The sequence below is a fragment of the Amblyomma americanum genome, chromosome 5, assembly GCF_052857255.1.
Source record: "Amblyomma americanum isolate KBUSLIRL-KWMA chromosome 5, ASM5285725v1, whole genome shotgun sequence".
NCBI classification, from domain to species: Eukaryota; Metazoa; Arthropoda; class Arachnida; order Ixodida; family Ixodidae; genus Amblyomma; species Amblyomma americanum.
This window is the reverse complement of record NC_135501.1, coordinates 207,550,579-207,569,989: the sequence shown is the minus strand read 5'-3', so window position 1 is coordinate 207,569,989 and position 19,411 is coordinate 207,550,579. Positions and strand designations below refer to the sequence as shown.

The following is a 19,411-nucleotide window of genomic DNA, read 5'->3' as shown; positions in this document are numbered from 1 at the left end:
TTGTTCCTGCGTAGCAAATACAATGACGCTCATTCCGCCGGATAACAGACGCGTTTCTCTTGACGTACGTTGTGCAGCGCAGGCTATTACGAGCCTAAATTCATCCGTGCTTTGCCAAAAACATCGCCATAATTATTGTACGAGCACCGAAGGAGAAATATTTTCAAAGGTTTTTGGGGCGATACCCTCCCAGCCGCTTGCCCCAACACACTCCTCTTTTTTTGTTTTTCTATTCTGCTCCGACCGGCTAGGGCTTCCCCCATCTCCTTGTGCTGAAGTCCGCGCTTCGAGAAGCATCATCCTCGCTCTCTTCTACCCCGAAGTGCCTGAGCCATCGCACTCCGCCCGATGACTGCTGCTCTCGCTGCAACGGCGTGAGCGTCTTTCGAGAGTCCCGGGAGTGACATATGAGCCCACAACCTTCGCTGCAGGTGCGGGAGGGCTTCCGGTCCTCCATGACAGTGCGTCGAGGCTTGCCTGCATTCGAAGCGCGATGGACTTTCCAGGTTGCGATGTCGTTCAAAACTTCGTTTGGTCTATGGGGTTTAACATCCCAAAGCGACTCGGTTATAAGGGACGCCGTAGTGAAGGTCTCCGGAAATTTCGACCCCCTGGGGTTCTTTTACGTGTACTGACATCGCACAGTACACGGGCCTCTAGAATTTTGCCTCCATCGAAATTCGACCGCCGCGGCCGGAATCAAAACCGCGTCTTTCGAGTCTGCAGGCGAGCACAATAACCATTAGCCACCACGGCGGCGAATGAATGAATGAATGAATGAAAACGGAACGAATGAATGAAAGAAGGAATTTTTCTTCTATTTTGATGGTTTCACTACCACCAGCAGCTGCCAATTCCAGCGTTGACGTAATTTCGATTTCGTCACTGATTGCACAGCTAACATTGAGCGCGCATTTCCGGCTCCATAAAAGAAAGAAAACTGAAGCACAAGGAAAGAAAGATGAAAAAAAAAAGCGCAGCAAGAAATCACGCACGAGATTAGACGACTCCTCCGACAGTGTGCAGGAGTGCCTATCAACGCAATAAGCGAAGTCATCGCTCGCGGAAACAACGGCATTGCAAAAAAAGGGCGACGCGGGGAATCCCGGAAATAAGATGCTGCGCATAGAGTTCGCAGGAGAGGAAGAACCCTCAGAAAGAGAGAGAGGAAGGAATCCTGGTAGAAGGACTGCAGAGAGTGAAAAAAGACCGAACGAATGAAGGAGAGCGGAGAGAGCTTCCGGAGAAGCCAGGGTACAGAGAGCGACAGACGCAAAACGAAGGGTCTCGAAAGACAAAAAAAAAGACAAAGAAAGCGAGCTTCACGTGCGGAGCACGGCGCGTGGAAGGACAAGGAGCGCGAACAAAGAAAAAAAAAGTGGAGCGAAGGACGGAAAGACAGACGCACGCGGCGCGCTCTCACGCGTGGCGCATCATCGATCGCGTTGGGAAGCCGGCAGAGCGGCAGCAACCGGGAGGGAGCGCACAGCGACAACTCACGGGAGAGCACAATCCTATTGGTCCTTTTTTTATATCCTCTTCCGGCTGAACGGAGACAGAATCAAAACCGCGAGTCTTTCGACAGCGCAGCAGCACCAGGGTCAGGTATCTCGGTCTTCGTCTCCCTCAAACCGCTTGGCTCGGATGTAGGAGCGCGGTTGGCGCGACCTTGAAATCGTAAATTCGATTGCGCTCCCTTTTTTTCCCCTCGTTTTTATCTACACCAGTCTAGTGCGCGGTTTTCGTTAAGGCGTCTGTCGCAGCTAACCCTGTTGTTAATTTGTTCTCGCGAGCTTACATCATTTCAATATTCCTGCTCACTCACTCACTCACTCACTCACTCACTCACTCACTCACTCACTCACTCACTCACTCACTCACTCACTCACTCACTCACTCACTCACTCACTCACTCACTCACTCACTCACTCACTTACTCACTCAACGAGCATCGAGTCCCCTGAGTTAAATTTGCATCGTGTATTTCGGTAACGAAGAATAATGCGAAGTTCGAAGGGTTTCCCCAAGAGCCACCACACGTATCCAACAAGCGAAGATGCTACAGGGGTAGAATTAGAATACGCACCCGTGCTCCACACAAAAACGCTAGTGTCCTCACTAGTGCTAGCTAGTGTCGTTAGGAAAGACAGAAAAGGGGCCATCCATGTTTGTAAAGAGCCCCGCACCAAGCCAAGGGTTCCTGGACATCAATTTTAATGGTGGCAGTATTGTACGGTGCTGTTATGGAAATATTGAAGGTCCATGTCTTCCGATGCGTAGAAAAATCTTTTTTTTTAGGTTAGTCCATCGCTCGCACCGAGTAGTTAAGACTGCCACAGAAGATCAATGGGGACGCTTCTGACGATAGCAAAAACGTCAATAGCGAAAAATGCAAGCCTGCCGATGGGAGATCTGCGGATACATTGATTGTTATAGGCCCAAAGGGGAATCTTATGATATATGAAAAAAAAATCCTTTAATATGTATTACCAGTTGAATAATACGCTTGTGCAGAATGTATGGGTATGAGGCGCTAAAAGGTCGATAAAATTTATTCTCTCTCTCTCTCCGCGTTCGTACATGGCGCAAGTTTCTAGGGCAACAGAGAAGTACGCGCACTCGCGCGGAGACAACCAGTTGTATAGCCGGGTACAACTCGAAAGTGGAGCGACAAATGTCCCTCAAAGGAGGCCTCCTTTGAGCGGCATTTGACACGCTTCGCTCCTGAGTTGTATCCGACTGCAGTTTGACGCCCTCAGGAACGTCTTCGCAATGATTTGCATTTCCCGAACAAACTAGGTACTTGCACCCCCCTTACGGCCGACCAAGCAGGATGCAAACGAGATGTTTAGTCACTGCGCGTTCATCTCTGTACCTTTGACTCACCTCATTTGCCTCCAAGAGAAAGCAAGCTTAGAAGGGCGGGGAGGGCAAAAAGTTAGGTGTGTGGATAAGATTAAGAAGTCTGCAAGGGATAAGGTAGCTGCAGCAGGCAAATGACAGGGTTAATTGGAGAGATATGGGAGAGGCCTTTGCCCTGCAGTGGGCGTAGTCGTGTTGATGATGATGATGGTGACCAGCCTTGACTGGCTTCTTAAAGTGAAGGTTAGGACTCACTGGCAGACCACCCATTGCCAATCGTGTACAACTGTCATCGGCTTTAGGGGATAGGTGACGTTCGCTTTCACTCCGTTCTACACAGGTGGGAAGGTGGCCGAAGTCCCGAATGCAAGCTTCAAAGGCACCCTAGAGCGAACTCTGCTTTCACGCTTGATGGCGGCTATACTGCGCTCTTGACGCACGTGTCGCGAATGGCCTTACCACAGGATACGGTCACGAGGTAACACACTGCGGACTCCCGAATAAGGGGAGAGAAAGCACGTTGGCACGTGGCGACACACAGTGTCGATGCTAGAGAAGAAGTTGCGGCAACGCTAAGAAATGATCGATCCTATATAACGCCCTCCCTCCCCGCACGTTTGTTTTCTCTCGCTCTCTCTTCCTCAGCTCACTCTTTCTTGCGCTCTCCTCCTCTCTCAATCACGGCTCCTCTGTGTGCCGCGACACGTGGAGAGTGCAAGGGAGCACGCCACGAGGTGGTCGCCCACTCTCGGCACTTGGTAGCAGTGTTTCAAGTCCCAAAGCAAACAATGAACGAGACCCCCCCCCCCCGTCTTCCAAGAACAACCGCGTGACGCCCGCTGCGGACCCGCGCTCCTGCTACCGAGCGTTGTATCGACTTGAGGGAGCTCTAGTAGCGGCTGCTACAATGCAAACGAGCAGCAATTACTTTGGGGTTACTGATTACAACAGTTGACTAATAAATCAGTAAATGCTAAGTACAGTGCCAAGGAATTCAGCCTTTGTGCTGGCGTAATTCGTAAGTGAAAGAAAAAAAAAACGAAGAAAGAGATAAACGCAATATAACTAATATGATGATTACAAAAACACAACTAGGAAAACAGTAATAAAAACAACAATAATAGTAACGCATGGTGGAGGAGGCGTGATAAAAGCAAGGAGATTCCAGTAATTCAGGTGTTACGTTCATTTCTTCTTTAGATATTATGCGCCGGCGAAAGGTTGATATTTTGTATTATTTAAGTACGTCGTATTACGTTTCCTTACATCTCGGTGGCTGCTGGCTTCCTCAGTATGCGCGTCATAACGAGCCTCAGTTCTGATGGCATAAGCAGCATAAGGGGGTTCTCGCACAGCCTGCGCCCTCACCGTTCGATGACGCTCCACATCACACAACTCGCGGTAATACAGGGCGTACTACGTCCGCCGCTATGAACGAGGGCGACGCTGGTGAACACCCCCAAGGTTATGTTACATGCAATATTTATAGCCCCGAAAGCAGCAGATTGGACAGCCGTCGACGTAGCTCAGTTGGTAGAGCACCGGACGCGGAATTCGGAAGTCGTGGGTTCGGATCCCATCGGCGGCGTGTTGTTGTTTTTCTTCTGTTTTCTAATCAATCATATTTCAGCGATGAAATAATTACAACATTAATCTCCCACTGCTCAACAGCACAAATAAAAGCAAGTAGAAACATTCTCCTATGGTCCTTGGTTTTGGTGGCTGCTGACTTCCCTTCCCACATGGCTTCTGTTCTAAGATGACGGCGTAAGGCTGAGCTCATCGTTACGTCTATTTGCATACGCTGAACTTCAAAGTGCGAATGTGACGAATGGCGCAGCGTCCCGCAAAGTGCCTGCGTCTAACGCATGGAGACGTGCATCGATTCCAGCAACACAAGGACGACGAGGCGAAGAGCTCACGGTAGCTGTGGCCGGGAAGTGGGAACGAGGCAGCGCTTCGGCGTCGGATTTCGCTCGCTCTTGCTGCCGAATGCCCAACTGTGTTATATGCCAGCACTGGCTTCCAGAAGCATTTCTGCCGTCACCAGGGTATGAAATTTTGGTTGCCTGTAAGGCAATGTCAGTTTTGTTTTCATTGATGAGATCGATGAGCCATCGCTTTCTTTTGGCTGTGACGAGGCTTAGAGCGTTAAATGAGGTATTCCGTCGTCACTCCGACGCGACGGGACCATCGCCGCCTAAGCCAGTCGGGTCAACTAAACAGCTTATCTAGAGGCTTTAGGGTCAACTTTCTTGACTTCACTTTCGAGAAGGTGTTGTGTTGCTCGAATTGGGGGGGGGGGGGGGGGGGGAGATGTTGTTCCACGCCGTTCTGACCCTCACTCCTGCCCTCCTCGGCGAGGCACATGTTTCCCTGTGGTTCTTTGGCCACCACAATGACTGCGGTCATGGAGTTCTCGGTATACCGCGGTCGGTCAGGAGTTGTCAGAATTGGGGGAGGCTTTGACCTTTTCTCGTTCTGAAGGAGGCGGAAGAACAATGGCGTCTTCGGGACCGTACCGGCGTCTGAGGCTTTTCTGTGGTCCCTTCCGCGCTGTGTTTTTCCTGATCGCTTGTTGACGCCTGGTGCTGTCGTGCAGTCTCCTCCGCGCCCATGGAATCTTCACATTCTGCGCCCGGGGTCTGGGCCTCGGTTCAGGCTGCGTAGGAAGCAACCACGGTCCGCCTCTCTGTCTCCGAAAGAGCGGCACAAGTGATGCAGAGTGCCGAATACGGTGGCTATATATAAGTGTAGGGTGCTTTGTTCTCGACTACGAGGCGGTATTTTTTTACTCCTATTCAGGTAAAAATTGGGTTATTTATAAAGCAGTTTCAGAACACGAGTTTTGTCGAGTCATTATTTGCATCTAAAGACAATTTCCTGTAAGAGCTATATATGATGACGATGATGATGAATTTTTATGTCGCAAGGGGATCTGTGGCCAAAAAAGCGCTATGGCACAAGGTTTTTCTTCTACTCAATGGGGTCAACGACCCATTTCCCAAGCGTTTCACCTTAAAGAAGCCGAGAACCAGGCAGCCTGTGCCCATTGTATAACCGTCGGGTACCCGGTGGCACTGGGAATCGACCCCCGCACCTCCGGCATGCGAGGCGAATGCGAGGCGTGATAGTACAGGGGCTGCTTAACTCACTCCAGACGCAAGTGCTAACTTCTCAGGCATGCGCGAATTCCTGCGCGTCGGCGGTGCACAAACGCGAGTCCCCCCCGAGGGATCAGTAGCGCGACGCCTCCTGTGGTGCCTGCAAGCCCCGCGGCGCCCTAAACAACAAAAACAGCCCCGGGTGGCTTCGAAAATACCCTCGTTTGTATACACTCGGCTCGGCGAGCGCGGGCTATATTTATAACCGTTCGAGGAAGAGAGAGAAAGACGCTGCCCCATTCCCGCGAACTCTCGCGTGCTCACGTGGCACACTAGCAGGAGATCAAATAAACAGACCAAACAAGCCGATGCGAGTGACCGGAAAAGGCACAGCCAAGCTCCGTCCATTGTGGTTGGGAGAGGCCACCGGCTTCGCGAGTCGATCCGTACCAATCGGCGCCAACGTGCACGCACTCCTGCGACGCCTACGGCATGCAGCTGTGAGCAAGCACGCGCCGTGTGGGCAGTGCGCGTATCAGCCACAACAAAAGGCTCGCCGTAAACAGGGGACGCATTTTCCCGCCAGCATGCGTGCAGCGTACGTAAGAGAGAGAGAGAGAGAGAACTGATAGGCTTCATAAAGTGTTGCTGTAGGGGTTTTAGTTGTGAGCAGCCTGTCACTGCGGGCGGGCGCCCTCTTTGTGTGTGTGTGTGCATATCCTTTGCCATTCGCCAATGCAACAGAGGAAAACCACGTGCGACGTGCACAACGTGAACAGGTGCAGGTACTCACGCTCTCTTTCTGCACTACTCTCGGGTATGCACTGGCGCCCAGCCGCACAAAACTACGCCGTAAAAGAAATCGACTGCACGTTGAGGAATTGGCCTGTATAAATTAAAACACTGTCTCAAAAAGACGGCGGATGCCGTCTTAGCGTTGCGGTGTGATTATGTTCGAACGAATGCGCCTCCCTCCATCGGGCCGACTCATGAGGAAATCGTGTCCCAATGTTCCTGCTTCCTTAATCGTTATCGTAATTCAGTTCGCTCACACTGCATCAATCCGTTCGTTACTAATTACATACACCCTTCTCTGCAACTTCGCCAATTAAGGGCTAATAATCATCATTGACACCGTTGCTTCCTTATGCGTTATGAAATGAAATAAGTCGAAATTGGCAACAGAACTCAACGGTGCTCCATCTCGGGGAAAACTTCAACCCACGCAATTAATTCGCGTCTGTCGCGTCGTATGAAGAAAAAAAAAACGCGTGTATATACGAGAATCTGCTTCGCCCTTTAGGCGTCCGCTTGTAGCTGAAAACCGCCACAAAAATCGCGCTCCTGTGGCGTAACCACGCTCCGTGTGATGACGTCATCGTTGCGCGCACAAACCAGAAACGCCTTGGGCCACGCACGCATTTCAGGAACTACGTACGAGAGAGACGACTGCTTCCACGGAGCGCCCTTGAAGCAACGAGAAGACATGCTGGCTGGTCACCAGGCGAAAAGGAGAAAACGATATAAACAAGACACGCGGCCGGGATCGAAAAGCTTCGCAAACAACCCCATATATACGCTGTGCAACAGGCGGAATGACGCGCTTTCGTGCGGTATCTATGGGGAGGTCGATCGAAAGGCGATCTCGTCTATTTATTTCCGAGAGGAGTCGGTACGCAGTGGCTGTGTTTTTGTAACTCGAACGTCCGTTTTATGTGGCTCCAGTTGCGTTCGCTTTGCTCTCTGCAGTTGTAAGCGGCGAAATTTCTCGGATAATACAAGCAAAACGCAACACTAACAATTGGCATTCTAAATACCTGATGGGCCACGCTAAATTGTGCATGAGAAAATTAAGAGAATCATCGCGGTGCAATGCGGAATTCAGCGGTAGCTGTTAATCATGGTCTAGTGAACGTAACATATTTATGCATTATCATTTGTCTTCTTCTCTTGTGGATTGTGCGTGGCGTCACAATGCTGTAACTCTTGCCGTCATTTAATGATTCGGATCAATAAGAGTGGCGTATTGCAGTGACGTCATGCGCGAAGCCACTACACGCTGACCAATCAGTGCCCGCAGAAGCTGAAAAATGTGCAATGAACAGCTGTCGCTGTAAAAGGATTGCAGATACATGCGCAAAACGCTGGGTGCAGCCGGTACACAGTTCCACCGATTGTTCACAGAAGCACTTGCATTATATCAAGTTTTTCTTCGGCTATTACTTCTTCGTCGCCTTCACCTTCGTATTCTTCCAAGCTCACCTATAGACAACACGGATAACCTACTCAGCCACGTACGCCGACGTATGTAGCTTATAAGCATTTGAAGATATGGGTGGGCCACTGTTGCTATTAAAGTCATCTTAGACTTGTGCTGTTATCGACCTGAGCTGTGCCCTATACGGAAGCAAAAGCCGTCGAAAATCTCTCTGAATGGCCTACGATGCATTTTCTGTGTTAGAAGGCCTTTTTTTTTTTAATTCGGCCACTCAATAACTCACGACTCGGTGCTCGCCACCTAATAGGTTATTATTGGCAAAACAGCACGGGAAGCCAAAGATGCATGGCACGACAACGACCGGGAACTTTTAAGCCCTGGCAACGGATTAAACGAGCTCTGCAGGCACATCCAGACGTGCAATCGCGTTCATTCTGCCCATGCACACCGAAAGATAAGCGCCGAGTGCAGCGCGCTTTCAGGCATGTCGGCAGTGACCTCGATATTGTCAGTTCGTCAAACTTTGGTGGCGAGGTTTTGATTCTCACGATTAGCTACAGATTTTGTCCTTTCCTCGTCGGATTTTTAGCCTGTTCTTTTTTTTTTTCAACGTGCAGGTTTGTGCGGCGCCTTTCAACGAACAGGTAGTTGATGTTTACGTCCCTTAGATGTGCGTCAAGGCGACATTTGACGAAAGGATATGAAGAACTTTAAATCACGCATTTACGATGATTTAGTGAACTCCGCTCGGGGAGCCATAATAATTGCTTTTTGGGGGAAAGGAAATGGCGCAGTATCTGTCTCATATATCGTTGCACACCTGAACCGCGCCGTAGGGGAAGGGATAAAGGAAGGAGTGAAAGAAGAAAGGAATAAGAGGTGCCGTAGTGGAGGGCTCCGGAATAATTTCGACCACCTGGGGATCTTTAACGTGCACTGACATCGCACAGCACACGGGCGCCTTGGCGTTTTTCCTCCATAAAAACGCAGCCGCCGCGGTCGGGTTCGAACCCGGGAACTCCGGATCAGTAGTCGAGCGCCCTAACCACTGAGCCACCGCGGCGGGGTCGGGGAGCCAGCTGATGAAGAAATTTGCTCATCATCTCATGCGCTGTTCCATCAGAAGCAGCAGCTTCCCTGTACCCTAATAAGTACCATAGATCAATAGATTGTAGGCTGTCTGCAGGATTTGTCTATAGCATAGTATATATAGTAGTCTATACGCTATATATAGGATTTGCCTCAGGATAGTATATAGACTAGTCTTTATGATTTGTCTATGGAACGTCTATGGAATATATTTGTCTATATAATATACTTAATTAACAAAAGTCTATAGACTGCCGAAAGAAATTCTTGTAAGGGCTGCGCGAGGCCACTCTTTTGGTGTCTTATGACAAATATAGTATATATTCTTGTTATATATATATATATATATATATATATATATATATATATATATATATATATATATATATATATATATATATATATATATATATATACACAGAATGATTCTCCGAGCATCGGGTACGGACATTTACAGTACAACCTGCAGTACACTCAATGCAAGGCATGCACAAAACAAGGATATATTAATAACAAGACAAACAGCACGCAACAGAGCCACGTAAGGCGAAACCCGCTGTGGGCCCATTCACCGTTCCGTTCTTATTTGCATGCTTTGTCTAAACATGCGCAAGCAGTTTTCCTTCCACGTCTTCATCCCCTTTTCATGCGCGGTTCTATATTAGGGCTCGAATGTGCCGTTACCCTAGGAGATGACGTCGTGAAGGCAGTTAACTTAAAGTGGCTCCTTTTGCACCCGCACCGCCTCTCACCGTTTCGTTCAAAACGTTCGCCATTTCAGCGCACAGCCTCGATCATCGCCCCGCGATTTCGATCGCTGTTTCCTTTAGGGAAACGTGCCCCAAGTCAAAAGAGCACTCGCAACGAGTGCGCGCCCACTGTCGATGATAATCCGCGCGGGGCTCCGTATAGGGAAGGCTTCATTTGCGTCTCTCAACGCGCGTGGCCACTCCACCGCCCTACTTAAAACTGAACCTTTTCGTACACGCGTGCGAAGGCGTGGGCCGGAGGTCTATCTCAAAGGACGAACTAAAGTGCCTAACGAGGAAACTACTATCTTCGGGCGAATAAAGATTGGCGAGCATGTAATATACGCACGGTAGCGTTCTAGAGTACGCGCGATAGTATGCACTCCTCATTTCTCGCTGAGAGGCATTTCAGTTTGGCTAAAGGCACAGGGTATAAGCAACAAGGCCGAACGCTGGTTTTAGATCGGCTGAACGATGGACGAACGCCCATTGTATATTGGCTAAGCGAATGACGTTGGCACTTACATAGGATAAGCGTCGGAAACATTGGCCGTGCAGTGAATGATACACTAGGCTAACCAACGGAAATGTTGCGCTTCGGCCGAATGAGCTGCGCGAATCTCCTCGACTGAACTTAATTCCGTTGCAAGTTCGGCGAGCGCCCTCCAGCAGCGTTGCTCCTCGTCAGCGTTGTCCGCGTTTTCGCTCAGCTTGCGAAGAGGACGGAGTCCCCCGTACCGATGCGAAGAAAGAAAAAAAAATATCGTTTTCACTTCACGCGTCGCGCGCTGTGACAAGGTCGCGCAGTACGCGCACTCGACCGACCGCTGTGACAGATCGACCACATGTTGCGCGCCGTTCAAGCACACGCCTGTATAATGGCATCCCTCGCATCCGCTTGCGACACACGCGGCCAACACGCGAGCGCAGTTGCCACTACCCGACAAAAGCAGGGTCCCTGTACTCCCACCCTGTTGCGTTCACAAATCCCCTACAACTACAACGCTTTGCGGGTCTTGCGGACCATCTTTAGCGCGGTCGACGTTGTTTTTTTCCTCAGCTGCTCAGCAATTCTGGGGTAAACCTCAAATACACGTAGAAATTGCAATTAACTGACTGTCCACACGCCACTACGTCACTGCACTATCTGACACAAAGGTACTCCAAGCATGCCTGTTTCTGAGATATCTGGGCCGCTACTCCTACCCCACACCGCCCAACAATATGGCCGCCCCTGTTGGCCCACGTCCCTCCCCCAAGCGTTAAGTAATGATCACACCGCGCCGAGCTGAATCAACATACTTAGATTGGAATGACCCGGAGCTGGAACGCTATAGATAAAGTTTTCGCACAATTTCTCTTAGGACTCTCTTTCAGGATGTCCACCGTAACCTCGTCCTATAATGATCAGTAGGTCTTCCAAGGTCCAGCAGAATACCTTCCTCAGCGGGACCAGTGGCCTTGAAGGATTCTGGCGGGACCAACCTCTGCAGTGTTTTTAATGTGAGAGCAATACTAGTCCCACTGCGAGAAAAACCGGCGGCGTGTGTGTGTTCGTACTCGCACATGGTACTGTGCCGGAAATCCCAGCGATGGCAAGAAAAATAGGGTGACGTCACCAAGTGGCCGTATGACGCGCACAGCAATAATAATAATAATAATAATTGGTTTTTTGTGGACTGGAAATGGCGCAGTATCTGTCTCATATATCGTTGGACACCTGAACCGCGCCGTAAGGGAAGGGATAAAGGAGGGAGTGAAAGAAGATAGGAACGAATAAGTCCGTAGTGGAGGGCTCCGGAATAATTTCGACCACCTGGGGATCTTTAACGTGCACTGACATCGCACAGCACACGGGCGCCTTAGCGTTTTTCCTCCATAAAAACGCAGCCGCCGCGGTCGGGTTCTAACCCGGGAACTCCGGATCAGTAGTCGAGCGCCCTAACCACTGAGCCACCGCGGCAGGTCGTTAAAGAACCCCAGGTGGTTGAAACTACGGCGTCCCTCATAGCCTGAGTCGCTTTGGGACGTTAAACCCCTGCTGTCCTCTCACCTCTTTCATTTCCCTTCTTCATACTGCCTTCTATCCTTTATTTCCGCTGCCCCAGCTCAGGTGCAGCCGATGCAGTGATGGCAGATGGCGGGGTGTGCAAAAATCTTTTAACTTCCTTTTTATTATATTTTTGATTAAACACTTACTTACTACTACGTTAAACCCCCATAAACCAAACCAAACCAAACTGCTGACTCTGCCCCTTGCCATTTTTACACCGCGCCCCTTCCCTTTATGCGCAATTGAGGTGTCCACCGAGGTGTGAGAAAGTTACTGCGCCATTTCCTTTCCTCAAAAACCAATTTTTGTAGCAAAACTGCAATGCAACCATTCTTCGTACAGAGTCCCGGGTGGTCACGAGAGCGTGTACATGTGACTGTGGATGGGTGTCAATGCACACAGGAACAGTAATGCTTTCTCATTCCCACACAGTCTTAAGTGTGTCTGCCGAATTATTTCAATTGGGTAGCATTACGTACAGTTGTCACACCAAAGCCCCGCCGGTGTCCGAGAAGAAATTTCCCGACCGCAAAAGGGGAGATTGTAGGACAAGTGGGTTCATGATCACAACAATGGAACGGCGACAGGAAGGCAGCGTCGGCGCTGTGTCTGTCACTTCTTGTCTTTCTGTCCCGTTTTTCGCGCCGTTCCCTTGCTAAGTTCTCCAACTGGTTTAGAGAGGTCACGTGACCTTGTGACGTCATTCCAACCTGCCCACCGGACTGAGATGTCAGGTGACCTTGTGACCCCATCTGCTGATTCAGCTGTGCGATCGAAGTGTACCGGTTGAGTGCTGCAGACGAGTGCTCGAGGAGCAACATCCCCGAAACGCATAAAAAATGACCCAGCAAAGCGGGAACACTCCACGGGAATCGCTAATGCTACCGCATTTGTCCCCCATGTTTGTTTTTTATTCTCAACGCTTGGAATGTGGGGGGCAAAGCCTCAGAACTCCCCTTCGGGATGTCCGTCGTCACGGGCTTCATGGAGACGTCCCGACAATGTGTATTTAATAAATAATAAAATTACGTCCCAGCGGAGGACCAAATGGCGGAACTTCCGACTGCGAGCAGCGCACGCATTGCGTTTCGACTCTCGCTGCGATTTACTTTCGTCTTTCCACAGCATGGCACCTATTACAGTGGCATGCCAAGCGTACAGGAGCTATTGACAAAGCAACCCGGCACGGAACCAGGCTAACATCGCGAAACAGCTGCGCGCTATAGACGAGGAGACAAGGCTGAGCAACAGATCATTAGAAGGGACTGCAGGCCGGTTTACAGGGAGTTTGCGTTTCCCTGATGCAAATAATTTGACCAAAGTGGCACTTTGACGAAACAACACAGTTTTCAAAACATGTGTGTCTAGTCAGCAGTCGTCTGGAGCCCTTTTTGTCTAGAAATCGCCATTTTTTTACGCTGTGACACATAATTATTTAACCAGATGGCTTGGTCTCGGAATTACATATGCGACCAGGTCACGTGATAGCCTGGTTGTACATTACTTACCCTTTACTGCCCAGTGTGGCGAATAAGGGATATTACGTTTGCCTTCGTGTATACGTGTACTCGTTAGCAAATGGAGCTTGCAGACAAAGTTTTTATGTCGACAAGTCATCAATACATATAAGCAGCGCTTACCGGTCAAATGTTTGGCGTGACTGTGAACAAGCTGTGTGAAGAGAAAAAGGCGGCGGAAGCGTGCGACTTCTGCCCGTCGCCAAAAATCCGCCCTCTCTAATTTCCTGACGGCTGCTGCGGGAAAAATAGCAAGCTAACTGTTAGACAGAAGTAGTTCACTGCCGCTCCTCGATTCGGCCTTTATGTCAATTCGGACTAATGCCGTCAAGTCGGAATGATTGACGGCCAGTTATTAGTTCGCTGCTTACTTTGATAGACTTATATAGGTAAATAAGATATTGCCTTAATTCCCGCCATTTTTTCTTCTTCTTTACCAGTTTGTTTATAATAGTGTGGCGGTATGGGCAGGCTAAATCGTATACGTTTACTCATCGCCGCGAACTCATAATCGCCATATAGTCAGCTGAACTGAGTGCAGTACTTGAAGACTGAGCATTGTACAAGTTATTCTTTCAATGTACTAACCGCGGTCCCGTTATTGCAGCAAATATCCCAAACTCGCCACAACACACGTCTACATAAAAAGAATGCGCTGGTGCTCTTACCGGGAGCTCTAGAATCAGCCAGCCGCAGAGAACAAAAGAAAGGAGCGTTTAATAATTAAAAAAAAATTGCCCCTGTATAGGAGGGTGCGTCGACCTCCTCAATCGTGACTGTGGCGCCAAGAGATAACGGAGCGCTCCTGCGAACAGAGCGCAAAATAATATAAAAAGACCAAAAAGTCGTAAAGAGTGGATCTTTGTGGTAGCGCACATGCTTCGGCACAACCAGCTGATTCCGTTGCGGGGAAAAAAGAACGCGAGAATAAAAGACAAAGAATGGGCGAGCGAAGACTACATAACTGCCGCGGACAAAATGCAACGCGCGCAAACCGCAGGAGGAAAAACACGGTCCTTCCAGAGCGTGCGTTGAGCAGCGAAGAGACCCACCGGCGACAACCGCGTCGCTCTCACAGAGTCAGCAACAGCTAGCCCTTCTAGCAGCAGCAGCAGCAGCAGACAAACAGGCCGCGAGCGGGGTCCGTGAACCTCGCCCCGCCGCCGCCGCCGCGCCTCTACACCAGCGGCGTCGCGCATTTCAACGATGCCCGAGTGTATGTACATACTCGGTACGAGCGGCTCACGTCGCTCCGCTGCGGCGAGCCCCACTGGGAGCCGGCCGAGTATCTCGCTGAAGCAGTCGTGTGTCGTACATACCGCATACTGGCATTCCTCCAGGCCATTATCGCAGCGCAACTTAGGTCAGAAAGAGGCGCTGCTAACTGCCAGTTAAGGAAGTCGAGTGCTTCTAGATGCTTCTTGTTTAAGGCATTTCCTTTTTTCTCTCGTAAATGCTAGACAACACCTCCGATATTGCCAAAGAGACTCGAAAGCAGCTTCAGGAATCGAGACTCGTGCTCGTATAGACCGTTTTCGCGGCGAGGAGGAAAATTGCCCTCCTGTCTGGTAAGTCCCGGTGGCAGGGGCACCAAGGCGTGCTACGCAAAATACGTGTGTGCTGCGCGGTCTTTTGCGCAACGAAGGAGTTGAAAAGCTTTTTGCGTCTAGATATCACCACGAAGCTTTTCTATCAAAATGAATGAAAAGAAAAAAAAAGAATTCATTCGTTCGCACTCGGCTTCCCAAGATGGCGGCGCCCAGCAGTAGTTGCTATTAAACGCAAAGTTACTTTTGCTTAGAGGCGTACACGCGCAGTCGCGAGTAAGAAAAAAAAAATGTTGACTACAGGCTACAACCAGCTAATCAAAACAAGAAAAAAGGAATACTTTGAAGGCGATGACTTTTTCCTGAACCACCCTCTAACGACTGAAGATTGGGGCGGGCCATTGCATTCTTATAGTCGGCGTTTTCGCCTGAACCGGAACGCCACGAGCGGAGATTATGTTGCGCCAGTGATCGCTCACTTGTGCTAATTTTGTGAAGTGGAACACACTATCCGTAATCAGCCAATGATTACTCCACCCTTGTAAAAATGGTCTTTTGACTTCCTGTAAGCTTCTTATAGACTGTATTGTTTTCCCATAGACATTTATTTTTCTCTATTCAAGGTCATCGGAGAAAAGCCTAGTTTAAATGTGCAATCAATCCGCAGATTGTCTATATAGTTTGGCAAGTTCGGCTTGAATAACAGATGTAGTGGGACAACGACAGGACGAGGAGAAAATAGGCGGGACAAGAATTTGTACAGATTAGTGAAATATGAAGCTTATAACATTCCCGCTAAAACGGGCCCCTTTTTTGTTTTTTTTTTGCCCGATGGTCGCTCAGTCCGCAACAGAAATGACGGTGCAGCATAGAGGAATCCTTCGGCTAACTATGCTAGTGTATTCGTTGCAGCTTTCTTGAGAAAATAAAGTGTGTTAGTACACTTTAATGTGAGTAAGTTAAACCTGAAGTGATCAACTTCAAATCGCATTAGACAATGCAGATCCTTTCCTCATGCTATCATTGCCATGTTGCATCTGCTCTTTAAAAACCGTGCTCAGTTGCTTTAGAGAACAGCGCCCCGGAAATTGTCAGGAATCAACGCCGAGAGAAGGGTGAGGTTAACGTAAACGCCCGTTCCCGGGACCCTCCTGATTGCTCTGTGTTTCTTCCTTCTTTTTTTTATATTCAGGAAAATTGAAATCGGCTTTGATGTCCAAGGGCTTAGTGCCCAGGCGAAGGGGGCAGAAAAAAAACTGCAACAAAATTTGTAATTAAGCTTCGTCTTGAGGAAATTGAAAGGCGTAACGTCCTTACCTAACCTTGACTTCCCAAAATTTAACGCACTGGTGGAAACGTCTACTGCTCTACGTACCTCAACTGCACGATCAATGCGAAAAGAACCACAGGAAATCAGCATCGATCGCACATTAACATATTCGCTAAACTTAATTGCAGAAAAAAATTACAGGAATAAGTGGATGCCAATGAGTAATTGCTTCCTTATTACAAATCTACTCCACCTTGAGGAATTCCTCTGAATATCTCACCAAAAATACACGATTATTTATCGATAACAAATGGAGAAGTTGGCTTACGGCTCGCCACTCACAGGTGTTGCAGCAGAGTCTATGAGAGCTAGGAAAGCAAATTAACGACTTTGAAAGAAATAGCACCGATTAGAAAAATGGATTCAAATATTAAATATATAAAGTAACATAAACGCACTACCTCTAATACATAATAAGCATTGCGCATAGTGTGGATACATTGGAAGCAAAAAAAAAAGTACTTAAAAAGCCCACTCCAAGCACTGTGTGCACCGTCCAGCCAGTCCATGGTCCATACAAAGAAAAGATCACAGTCAGTAAAGATTACAGATGCTCGTGGTAAGCAAGAACTATTTTAAGAGCACGGAAAGCTGCCTACTGCTGTCTACGGCGGTTGGCAGTCCTGGAGCCGACATTTTCTACAGCCTGCTCTTCACCTCCCTTACTTCCTGACGTAACAGTCTATTCTGGCCTATTGCAATCCTAATATTAAGCCGGCAGATAAAGCGGGAAACAAGTCGGGTCAACTCGCGTCATAGTCGGAAGCGCTAATTGCGATAGGAATTTGAGGAAGATAATTATCCCCAACACATGTACGCTGGTTGGTCTACAGGAGGACACGTTTGCTCAGCAAATAATGCAATAAAATTGAAATGTTCAATGCGCTGTATCACTCCGGATAGTCCCCAACATACTCAGCGCGTTTCAAAACGCAGCGATTACATAACGATAGTTCAAGAGGATGTAAACATTTTAGCGCACCATGTTTTATGAATATATTTAGGTCTTCGGCTATAGCTTACCGTTGTGACAGCAGAGTTAAATTAGGAGCCCATTACATATAAAACAAGACGAAAAGGAAAGCCCTAAACGCAATTGAAACACGATAAACGTTAAGAGTTTAATGCAGCCAAGTTTCACTTCACCCAGAAGATCTTCTCGTTGCAAGCAGCCGCGCTGTGCGCAGCATTGCATCACTTAATTAGGGCGCCTTTCTCTTTCCTACCACGGAGACCTTGACGCCTACTTCTCCGGTTTCACAAGACCGCTTTGGCGACGCATGGAAAAATGAAAATGAAAACTGACGAGGGTAGAAAAGCGGACGGCCTAATTTGAAGCGTTACTGTTTCAGGTCCGTTCAGAACGATTGTTGCCTAGGAGGCAGACTCCATATGGCGTCGCCACTTCGTTTCAGTATCGCTCCGAGAGATATAAAGGCGGATTGCTTGACTTAAATTTCCAAGCTTGATCACTATAGTTCATGCCGAGATCACAGATATGCAGACAGCGCAGGCTAGCGTCGCTATATCACATCGAAAGTTCCCCGTGCGGAATGGGAAGTTTATCGCAGAATTTTGACCACGACTTTACAGTGAAGCTGAAAAACTTAATGTCACGTGCGTTCGCTCAGAAAGATGCGAATTTCGATGTCAGCTGAGACTATTTAACCGTTCAATAGTGTCACGGCTTGATAAAGCGGTATGGCGATTTACGCATGTAACCGCAGTTAGAGAACATTACTACAAGCTTTATTTTGCTACGTTGAATACGGTCAAAGAAATGATAATTATGCTCACATTTTTTTTTAATTTACTGCATCACAGTGAGGGTGGCCCTGTGTTCCGAGAGCCGATTAGGGGTGAAGCCTCTTGTATGTTGACGATTTGAGACGTGGAGAGAAATTAAATACTGGGTTTCTTAGAGTCGTGAGTCAATGTACAGTCATGAACAATATATAAGGGGGAACAAAGCCTGAGCATTCATTTTTGATTACTTCATAATTATGCGTGACAGTTTTTTCTGCATTCTAACACGTACTCTTGTCGTATAATATACGGACAAATATCAGTCAATGACTCTGCCTACTCCTCGTTACCCCCTCTCATGGCGATACGCCTGCCATATCTAATAAAGGACTTTCAACTCAACTCAATACCAAAAACTCGTTCTGAAATTTAATGTAAAACTAGCCATAAAATTCACACTTTTGTGCAAAAAGTTAGTTCGCTCTCATATTGCTAATGACTGTATACATCTGTTTTCAAAATGAATGTCAGTAGATCGGTCGCTGTGCAAAGGAGAATCTTGAGGTGGCTATAATGAGCCTTAATTAATGCAAGATTCCGTCAGCAGGTTTTCCCACATGTCGCGGTTAACGTAACCCCATGGCGGAACTCTCGCTAGAAGAGCTTAAAAGGCCACAGAACGAGCGCCGAGGGTGCGTGCGGAAAGTATGGAACGAAATTCAAATAATTCAAATAGAATCAAACAAAAACTAAAACACGATCTCGTATTACGATTGCTCGAAGCGCGTCGTCAGCCGTCCTGTCAGCCAAATTTTTCGAGCCACAGCAGCGAGGGTAATCGCGTTTTCGAAATTCTTGAAACTGATATGGCTATTACTAACGACCAGCTGCAAATCTCTCATTGCAACTAGGCCCTTAACTCTACTAGTTAAAAAGCGAATTATTAAAAGTTAGTTAACCAGCTTACTACTTCAGACGATTCACCGGTTTTCTAGTGGCCGCCAGCAGTTGTAATGCTATGCCGCAAAAGCCATACGTTTACCCCAAAAAGCATATTTCTGAAAATTTTTGAAAGTAACACCGGGTATATTCGGAGAAACTGATAAAAAGAAGAAAACAAGAACGGCCGTCAAGAGCGCATCCAGCAACGCGGGGGCAGCCAGTGGGGCAGGCGGAGCATGTGCTCTTCCCGTGAT

At 48.4% G+C, this 19,411-nt stretch overlaps 1 protein-coding gene and 1 non-coding gene across 2 annotated transcripts in view; one reads left to right on the top strand and one right to left on the bottom strand.

Moving 5' to 3' along the window:
- The window catches only part of LOC144133536 (ribosomal protein S6 kinase alpha-5-like), a 258,998-nt gene that overhangs the window by 156,510 nt on the left and 83,077 nt on the right, over window positions 1-19,411 (bottom strand). The gene's annotated exons all lie outside the window — the stretch shown is intronic.
- Window positions 4,375-4,450, top strand: TRNAP-CGG (transfer RNA proline (anticodon CGG)). Its single transcript has one exon. It is a non-coding gene; the product is annotated as a tRNA-Pro (tRNA).